A 10,789-nucleotide genomic window follows, 5' to 3' on the forward strand; every position below is an offset into this window, starting at 1 on the left:
AAAAATTAATCCATGCTTTTGTCACTTCTAGGTTAGACTGCTGCAATGCTCTATTTCCCAGCTACCCGGATAAAGCACTAAATAAACTTCAGTTAGTGCTAAATACGGCTGCTAGAATCCTGACTAGAACCAAAAAATTTGATCATATTACTCCAGTGCTAGCCTCTCTACACTGGCTTCCTGTCAAAGCAAGGGCTGATTTCAAGGTTTTACTGCTAACCTACAAAGCATTACATGGGCTTGCTCCTACCTACCTCTCTGATTTGGTCCTGCCGTACATACCTACACGTACGCTACGGTCACAAGACGCAGGCCTCCTAATTGTCCCTAGAATTTCTAAGCAAACAGCTGGAGGCAGGGCTTTCTCCTATAGAGCTCCATTTTTATGGAACGGTCTGCCTACCCATGTCAGAGACACAAACTCGGTCTCAACCTTTAAGTCTTTACTGAAGACTCATCTCTTAAGTGGGTCATATGATTGAGTGTAGTCTGGCCCAGGAGTGGGAAGGTGAACGGAAAGGCTCTGGAGCAACGAACCGCCCTTGCTGTCTCTGCCTGGCCGGTTCCCCTCTTTCCACTGGGATTCTCTGCCTCTACCCTGTTACGGGGGCTGAGTCACTGGCTTGCTGGGGCTCTCTCATGCCGTCCCTGGGGGGGGTGCGTCACCTGGGTGGGTTGATTCACTGTTGTGGTCAGCCTGTCTGGGTTGGCGCCCCCCTTGGGTTGTGCCGTGGCGGATGATTCTGGCCATGCTGCTGCTCCAGTTTCAACTGTTCTGCCTTACTATTATTTGACCATGCTGATAATTTATGAACATTTGAACATCTTTGTGGGCTATACTCGGCCTTGTCTCAGGATGGTAAGTTGGTGGTTGAAGATATCCCTCTAGTGGTGTGGGGGCTGTGCTTTGGCAAAGTGGGTGGGGTTATATCCTTCCTGTTTGGCCCTGTCCGGGGGTGTCCTCGGATGGGGCCACAGTGTCTCCTGACCCCTCCTGTCTCAGCCTCCAGTATTTATGCTGCAGTAGTTTATGTGTCGGGGGGCTAGGGTCAGTTTGTTATATCTGGAGTACTTCTCCTGTCCTATTCGGTGTCCTGTGTGAATCTAAGTGTGCGTTCTCTAATTCTCTCCTTCTCTCTTTCTTTCTCTCTCTCGGAGGACCTGAGCCCTAGGACCATGCCCCAGGACTACCGGACATGATGACTCCCCGCTGTCCCCAGTCCACCTGGCCATGCTGCTGCTCCAGTTTCAACTGGCCTGGGCCCTAGGACCATGTCCCAGGACTACCTGACATGATGACTCCCCGCTGTCCCCAGTCCACCTGGCCATGCTGCTGCTCCAGTTTCAACTGTTCTGCCTTACTATTATTTGACCATGCTGATAATTTATGAACATTTGAACATCTTGGCCACGTTCTGTTATAATCTCCACCCGGCACAGCCAGAAGAGGACTGGCCACCCCACATATGCTCTCTCTAATTCTCTCTTTCTTTCTCTCTCTTGGAGGACCTGAGCCCTAGGACCGTGCCCCAGGACTACCTGACATGATGGCTCCTTGCTGTCCCCAGTCCACCTGACTGTGCTGCTGCTCCAGTTTCAACTGTTCTGCCTTATTATTATTCGACCATGCTGGTCATTTATGAACATTTGAACATCTTGGCCATGTTCTGTTATAATCTCCACCCGGCACAGCCAGAAGAGGACTGGCCACCCCACATAGCCTGGTTCCTCTCTAGGTTTCTTCCTAGGTTTTGGCCTTTCTAGGGAGTTTTTCCTAGCCACCATGCTTTTACACCTGCATTGTTTGCTGTTTGGGGTTTTAGGCTGGGTTTCTGTACAGCATTTTGAGATATCAGCTGATGTACGAAGGGCTATATAAATAAATTTGATTTGATTTGATTTGATTCAAAAACATCTTAGAGTAGGAATGCTGATCTAGGATCCGAACCCCCTTAATGTGCATTATGATGTATTATTAATGATTCATTAATCAAAACTGATCCTAGTTCACCACTCCCAACTCTGAGATGCTTTAGGAATACAGGCCCTCAACATCACATCAGCATGCTTCACAAAAATCCCTGTTTCTGAGGTGAACCTGAATATCTAATAATAATAAATAATATCTAGTGGTATAGTTCTGCTTAGTTCAATATTTTACTCCAAATATGCTGGAAACTTCATCCCCTGTTAAATCCACACCGTAATGTAGCATTATACGCTGGATTTTTTATTTTTATTAAAGGATGAATAGAGAATAAAACTATAAACTACAAACTACTTCCTTGTTTACTTTCTCTTAAAGGGATGACATCCTGCAGTCCAGTTTCAAGAAAGGGAAGAAAGGATAAAAGAAAGAATGACAAAAATATATATATTTTTTACCTGTGTCATATATTTGATCTTTACAGTAGTCTGACAATTCAATCATGGTGGTTACAAGACAGCATATGGGAGAGTTTTTGTCAAGTTTAAAATGGGAGTTAAAAAATGTTATTATTCACCTATGCTCTGAGGATACAGAGTTAGTGAGGTGGAATCTAGGCTAGCATTAGCCATTTAGTTGCCAAAAGACAATCTAGGCCATTAACCATTTAATGGACAGATTATTATCTAGGCTAGCATTAACCATTTAGTTGCCAAAAGACAATCTAGGCCATAAACCATTTAATGGACAGATTATTATCTAGGCTAGCATTAGCCATTTAGTTGCCAAAAGACGATCTAGGCCATTAACCATTTAATGGACAGATTATTATCTAGGCTAGCATTAACCATTTAGTTGCCATTTAGTTGCCAAAAGACGATCTAGGCCATTAACCATTTAATGGACAGATGGAGGTCTACTTTGCCGTTGACAGGGCACAGACGGTGAGAGCGCCAATAAACGAGGATTAAGAGTCCAAGGTATTGTTCCCAGGTAGTGTGTTTCCACTCGCATAAGATCCGTGTCTCCCATATTATCTAGGCTAGCATTAGCCATTTAGTTGCCAAAAGACGATCTATGCCATTAACCATTTAATGGACAGATTATTATCTAGGCTAGCATTAGCCATTTAGTTGCCAAAAGACGATCTAGGCCATTAACCATTTAATGGACAGATTATTATCTAGGCTAGCATTAGCCATTTAGTTGCCAAAAGACGATCTAGGCCATTAACCATTTAATGGACAGATTATTATCTAGGCTAGCATTAGCCATTTAGTTGCCAAAAGACAATCTAGGCCATTAACCATTTAATGGACAGATTATTATCTAGGCTAGCATTAGCCATTTAGTTACCAAAAGACGATCTAGGCCATTAACCATTTAATGGACAGATTATTATCTAGGCTAGCATTAGCCATTTAGTTGCCAAAAGACGATCTAGGCCATTAACCATTTAATGGACAGATTATTATCTAGGCTAGCATTAGCCATTTAGTGGCCAGATGACTATTTATGATTAGCTTGTTGATTACAATGACAAGTGACTCAGAATACCAAGGTATATTTAGTAACCTTGTCAGCACAGACTCAAGAGAACCAGACATTCCTGTCACTGTCGGGGTTAGTCATCAGCAGAATGCCACATTGTCATCACACACAGACATTGGGACGGGAAAGCGTGTTGGACTGAACTCAGTTCCTCCCCATCCTTCTCCTCCATGTGCTGTCCCTGCTCAGTCAAAATAGTATGTCCATAAACTCCTCTTCACCTCCTCCTCCTCTTCACTGCTCAGTAAAAATACAGTGACCCCAAAAAGCAGTAGGTCACCTGTCTGTTGTCAGTGTGCCAGTCTTACAGTATATTATAATACTGGATCCTACAGTCTGCTGCAGTGTGCCAGTCTGACAGTATATTATAATAGTGGATCCTTCAGTCTGCTGCAGTGTGCCAGTCTGACAGTATATTATATAGTGGATCTTTCAGTCTGCTGCAGTGCTGATTTATAAGCTCATATTCAGCTTTTATTTCCTCCTACTCATTTAGCTGGAGGTGAGAGGTTGGGGGTTCATGACCTTTGACTTTGTAATGTCTGTCAGTCAGCCTGTCTCTCAGGATGGATGGCTCACTGTCAGTCTGTCTGCCTGTCTCTGTCTCTCTGTCTGTATGTCTGTCTGTACATTAACATTGCCATTCACCAATTCATGGTTTACACATGGTATGTATTGCAGTATGTAAAATACAGTGTTCACCCACACCACCAACATTTCTGTGTTTCTGCCCCTATGAGAACACCAGTCATTAGGTTTGACCTACTTTTTGGTCTGATGAGATTAGCATGTGAAAGTCCAGGACAGACACACACACACCGGGAGCTGTGAAATCCTTGGTCACACCAACATCGTCCATTAGCAGAGAGCAAGGCTCAGCTCAGTTTGCTAGCCTGTCCTGCAGTGGAATGGTAAAACCTTTGCATGCTGTTGCAGCTAAATGAAGGAGGGAACAGGTTACCATCCATCTGCTCCTATTTATTTCCTGTGTTTTGTTTGGGTCAATAACCATTTCCTCTCTTCCCTGTCTCATTGTCCTCCTGTACCTCACTGTGCCCCACTATGACGTTGACACCTGGGTACGCTGTCCTGTTTTGTGCTGAAAGGAGCTTGCTCTGGGGTGTAATGGCACTTTGCTACTAGACTAGGCTAGTCTCTAGGGTTAGCAGAACTATTTGATAGGGCTCTATTTGATAGGTCTCTCTCTCTCTCTTTCTCTCTGCAGAGATCTCACTGTGAGATGTTTGACACACTCGTAAATCAATAGGTTTGTGTGTGTATGTATGTGTGTAGTGGTGGATAATGTATTAAATTGTCATACACACACACACATGAGTAAAAGTAAAGATTCCTTAATAGAAAATACTAGAAAAGTACAAAGGCTGATGTTTGCACAGCAGAATCAAGCAGAATCATGAAATGTCACTATTGCCCTTTCAAATGGAGCAGCAGTAGTAGTTTTCTCCCCCCATGTTTACGCTCCATCGGTGTTTGCGGTGGTACAAGAGCCACTTGAACCGCTGTTCCCCATGCTCAGCAGCCTTCTCACCCTGTGGACGACTCCTCCTCCTCCTTCCCTACTCAATCAATCAAATGTATTCATAAAGCCCTTTTTACATCAGCAGATGTCACAAAGTGTGAAACAGAAACCCAGCCTAAAACCCCAAACAGCAAGCAATGCAGATGTAGAAGTATGGTGGCTGGGAAAAACTCCCTAGAAAAGCAGGAACATAGGAAGAAACCTAGAGACCTAGAGAGGAACCAGGCTATGAGTCCTCTTTTGGCTGTGCCTGTTGGGGATTAAAAGAGTAAATGGCCATTTAAGGCCAGATTGTTCTTCAAGATGTTCAAATGTTCCTAGATGACCAACAGGGTCAAATAATAATCACAGTGGTTGTATAGGATGCAACAGTTCAGTACCTCTGGAATAAATGTCAGTTGGCTTTTCATAGCCGAGAATTCAGAGGTCAAGATAGCAGGTGTGGTAAAGAGAAACAGAGTCAAAAACAGCAGGTCCAGGACAAGGTAGCACGTCCAGTGAACAGGTCAGAGTTCCCTAGACGCAAGCAGAACAGGAGCTGCAGCACAACCAGGTGGATGATCCTAGGGCTCAGGTCCTCTGGGAGAGGAGGGAGAGAGAGAGAGAGAATTAGAGGGAGCATACTTAAATTCACACGACACCAGATAAGATAATTACACCAGATATAACAGACTGACCCTGGCCCCCTGGCACAAAGACGATTGCAGCATAGATACTGGAGACCGAAGACTGAGACAGGGATGGTTCGGGGGACATTGTGGCCCCATCCGACGATACCCCCAGAGAGGGCCAACCAGGCAGGATACCCACTTTGCCCACCCACTTTGCCAAAGCACAGCCCCCACACCATTAGAGGAATATCAACAGACCACTAACTTACTACCCTGAGACAAGGCTGAGTATAGTCCATGAAGATCGCCTCCACCGCACAAGCCGGAGGTAGCGCAAAACCAGACAGGAAGAAACCGTCTGTGACTCAACCCACTCAAGTGACACACCACTCCTAGGGACGGCATGGAAGAGCCCTAGTAAGCCAGCCCCCGTAATAGAGTCAGAGGCAGAGAATCCCAGTGGAAAGAGTGGAGCCGGTCAGGCAGAGACGGCAAGGGCAGGTCGTCGCTCCAGTGCCTTGCCATTCACCTTCGCACCCATGGTCCAGACTACACTCAATCATAGGACCTACTGAAGAGATGAGTCTTCAGTAAAGACCTAAAGGTTGAGACTGAATCTGCGTCTCTCACATGGATAGGCAGACCATTCCATAAAAATGTAGCCCTATAGGAGAAAGCTCTGCCTCCAGCTGTTTGCTTAGAAATTCCAGGGACAATAAGGTCTTGGGACTGTAGCGTACTTGTAGGTACAGTATGTACGGCAGGACCAAATCAGAGAGATAGGTAGGAGCAAGATCATGTAATGCTACTCCTCCTCTTCCTCCCACTCTCCCACTTGAACCGCTGTCCTCCCTGCACGGCAGCCTTTTCACCCTATGGATGGTTCATGGCTTAAAGCTCCAGCTTTATCGACAAGCCTTGTGTATATAATATTATGGACATGGGCACACCCAACTACAGGTTGTGAAATGTACAGAGCTCCAGTGACAATGTTGCTTGTAGTATACAGTGGTTTGCAAAAGTATTCACCCCCTTGACATTTTCCTATTTTTTTGCCACTTTGAAGACGCAAAATATTTTTTCTTGTGAAACAAACATGAGTGTGCATAACTATTCACCCCCCCCCAAAGTCAATACTTTGTAGAGCCACCTTTTGCAGTAATTACAGCTGCAAGTCTCTTGGGGTATGTCTCTAAAAGCTTAGCACGTCGAGCCACTGGGGTTTTTGGCCATTATTCAAAGCAAAACCGCTCCAGCTCCTTCAAGTTGGATGGGTTCCACTGGTGTACAGCAATCTATAAGTCATACCACATATTCTCAATTGGATTGAGGTATGGGCTTTGACTAGGCCATTCCAAGACATTTAAAATGTTTCCCCTCAAACCACTCGAGTGTTGCCTTAGCAGTATGCTTCGGGTTTTTGTCCTGCTGGAAGGTGAACCTCCACCCCAGTCTCAAATCTCTGTAAGACTGAAACAGGTCTCCCTCGAGAATTTCCCCGTACTTAGCACCATCCATCATTCCTTAAATTCTGATCAGTTCCTGCCGATTAAAAACATCCCCACAGCATGATCCTGCCACCACCATGCTTCATGGTGATGGGATGGGATGGGAATCTCGGGGTGATGTGAGGTGTTGGTTTTGAGCCAGACAGACCATTTTCCTTGATGGCCAAAAAGCTGAATTTTAGTCTCATCTGACCAGAGTACCTTCTTCCATATGTTTAGAGAGTCTTCCACGTGGAATTTGGCAAACACCAAACATATTTGCCTATTTTTTATTGAATTTTTTTTTTTCTGGCCACTCTTCCGTAAAGCCTAATTAAGTGGGGTGTACGGCTTAAAGTGGTCCTATGGACAGATACTCCAATCTCCGCTGTGGAGCTTTGCAGGTCCTTCAGGGTTATCTTTGGTCTCTTTGTTGCCTCTCTGATTAATGCCCTCCTTGCCTAGTCCATGAGTTTTGGTGGGTGGCCCTCTCTTGGCAGGTTTGTTGTGGTACCATATTCTTTCCATTTTTTAAATAATGGATTTAATGGTACTCTGTGGGGTGTTCAAAGTTTCAGATATTCTTTGATATCCCAATCCTGATCTGTACTTCTCAACAACTTTGTCCCTGACCTGTTTGGAGAGTCTTTATAGTGCCGCTTGCTTGGTGGTGCCCCTTGCTTGTGGTGTTGGTGGTGTTGCAGACTCTTTGGCCTGTCAGACAGGTGTGTATATATACTGGGACCATGTGACAGATCATGTGGCACTTAGATTGCACACAGGTGGACTTTGTTTATCTAATTATGTGAATTCTGAAGGTAATTGATTGCACCAGATCTTATTTAGGGGCTTCATAGCAAAGGCGGTGAATAGATACACGCACCACTTTTCCATATTTTTTTTGTGCATTTTTTTAAACAAGTTTTTTTGTTTTCATTTCACTTCACCAATTTGGACTATTATGTGTATGTCCATTACATGAAATCCAAATAAAAATATTTTTAAATTACAGGTTACAATGCAACAAAATAGGAAAAATGCCAATGGGGTGAATACTTTTGCAAAACACTGTAGGTGTCTGTAGTTGTATAACACGTGATTAATACCTGGTACTTGGTACACATGTCTGACACATTCCGTGTTGAACCTTCTCCAACTTGACTGACATCAGAATAAGTCTTTCCTCTCCTTGCTATACAAAACAATATCTGGTTCCCGATTCTCCAACTTTCTCCCCATAATGGATTTAAAAATGGTGGAAATCCCAAAGCCAATATATACCCCAATCCAATATTTACCCCAATCCAATGTTTACCACAACCCAATGCTTACTCCAATCCAATTCTTATCCAAATCAAATGCATACCTCAATCCAATGCTTTCAAATCCATGAGTGGGAGTGTGAGAGACGAAGAGATTAATGGAATTGGAAAACATAACTTCAAAGTCCAAAATACAGATTTGTACCACATGGTGATGCAAAGCGGGTTTATTTCTGAATGATGTGTAGAGGTCACCAATACACTAGTCACAATTTATTTCCTCTCTTCCCTCTCTCTTCCCATTTTTTACAACCGTGTCTGTCTTTCCTCTAGCCTTGTGAGTAAATCTTATCTCTGGTCTTTTATTGAGCAGCTGCTTTGTGTTTATCATTGATCCTCTCCATGTCTAGTGCCAACCCAGCGCCAGAACAGTCACCAACCCAGCTCCAGAGCTGTCACCAACCCAGCGCCAGAACTGTCACCAACCCAGCGCCAGAACTGTCACCAACCCAGCGCCAGAACTGTCACCAACCCACGCCCGAACTGTCACCAACCCAGCTCCAGAGCTGTCACCAACCCAGTACCAGAACTGTCACCAACCCAGCACCAGAACTGTCACCAACCCAGCGCCAGAACTGTCACCAATCCAGCGCCAGAAATGTCACCAACCCAGCTCCAGAGCTGTCACCAACCCAGCGCCAGAACTGTCACCAACCCAGCGCCAGAACTGTCACCAATCCAGCGCCAGAAATGTCACCAACCCAGCGCCAGAACTGTCACCAACCCAGCGCCCGAACTGTCACCAACCCAGCGCCAGAGCTGTCACCAACCCAGCGCCAGAACTGTCACCAACCCAGCGCCAGAACTGTCACAACCCAGCGCCAGAACTGCCACCAACCCAGCGCCAGAACTGTCACCAACCCAGTGCCAGAACTGTCACCAACCCAGTGCCAGAACTGTCATTCCTTGAAGAGGACTGTTCAGTTTAGCATTGTAAGGAGCTGGCTAAACATAGCTTCTTGCCACACGTGGACCAGACTCAATAACAGATTTAGTTAGTATAGATATTTTTGTGAAATACCGGAAAGTTGCCACTTGGCGTCCAACATTTCACTGGTCAGGATAATGTACTAAAGTGTGATGGATTGCTTCCAGCAATTGAATTCTGTTTTTGACCTTAAAGGGATACTTCGGGATTTTGACAATGAGGCCCCTTATCTACTTCCCCAGAGTCAGATGGACTTGTGGATACCATTTTTATGTCTCTGTCAAGTAGGAAGGAAGTCAGAGGTTGTTTAGCGAGCCAATGCTAACTAGCATTAGTGCAATGACTGGAAGTCTATTTGGAATCTGCTAGCATGTTAGCAGATACCATAGACTTCCAGTCATCATGCTAATGATAGTTAGCAATTGTGCTAGCGCAAGTTAGCAACTTCCTTCAAACTGCACGCAGAGACATAAAAACGAGTTCATCGGACCCTAGGGAAGTAGGTAAAGTGCCCCATTGCCAAAATTCCAAAGTATTTCTTTAACTTGTTGAGGAACCCATGGTAATTTGAGCCCTCGTAAGAAATCAAATCAAAGTTTATTTGTCACATGCGCCGAATACAACAGGTGTAAACCTTACAGTGAAATGCTTACTTATTGGCTCTAACCAATGGTGCCAAAAAAAGTGTGTGTGTGTGTGTGTGTGTGTGTGTGTGTGTGTGTGTGTGTGTGTGTGTGTGTGTGTGTGTGTGTGTGTGTGTGTGTGTGTGTGTGTGTGTGTGTGTGTGTGTGTGTGTGTGTGTGTGTGTGTGTGTGTGTGTGTGTGTGTTTGTGTAGGTAAGTAAAGAAATAAAACAACAGTAGAAAGACATTTGAAAAAAGAGTAGCAAGGCTATATACAGACACCTGTTAGTCAGGCTTATTGAGGTAGTATGTACATGTAGGTATGGTTAAAATGCCTATGCCTATATGATGAACCGAGAGTAGCAACAAACACCGGTTAGTCAGGCATATTGAGGTAGTATGTACATGTAGGTATTGTTAAAGTGACTGTGCATATATGATGAACAGAGAGTAGCAGAAGCGTAAAAAGAGGGTTTGGCGGATGGTGGGACACAATGCAGATAGCCCAGTTAGCCAATGTGGGGGAGCACTTGTTGGTCGGGCCAGTTTAGGTAGTATGTACATGAATGTATAGTTAAAGTGAATAAGCATATAAGATAAACAGAGAGTAGCAGCAGCGTGAAAGAGGGGTTGGGGGGGCACACAATACAAATAGTCCGGATAACCATTTGGTTACCTGTTAAGGAGTCTTATGGCTTGGGGGTAAAAACTGTTGAGAAGCCTTTTTGACCTAGACTTGGCACTCCGGTACCGCTTGCCATGCGGTAGAGTGAACAGTCTATGACTGGGGTGGCTGGGGT

This window comes from Oncorhynchus gorbuscha, linkage group LG06 (assembly GCF_021184085.1).
Source record: "Oncorhynchus gorbuscha isolate QuinsamMale2020 ecotype Even-year linkage group LG06, OgorEven_v1.0, whole genome shotgun sequence".
NCBI classification, from domain to species: domain Eukaryota; kingdom Metazoa; phylum Chordata; class Actinopteri; order Salmoniformes; family Salmonidae; genus Oncorhynchus; species Oncorhynchus gorbuscha.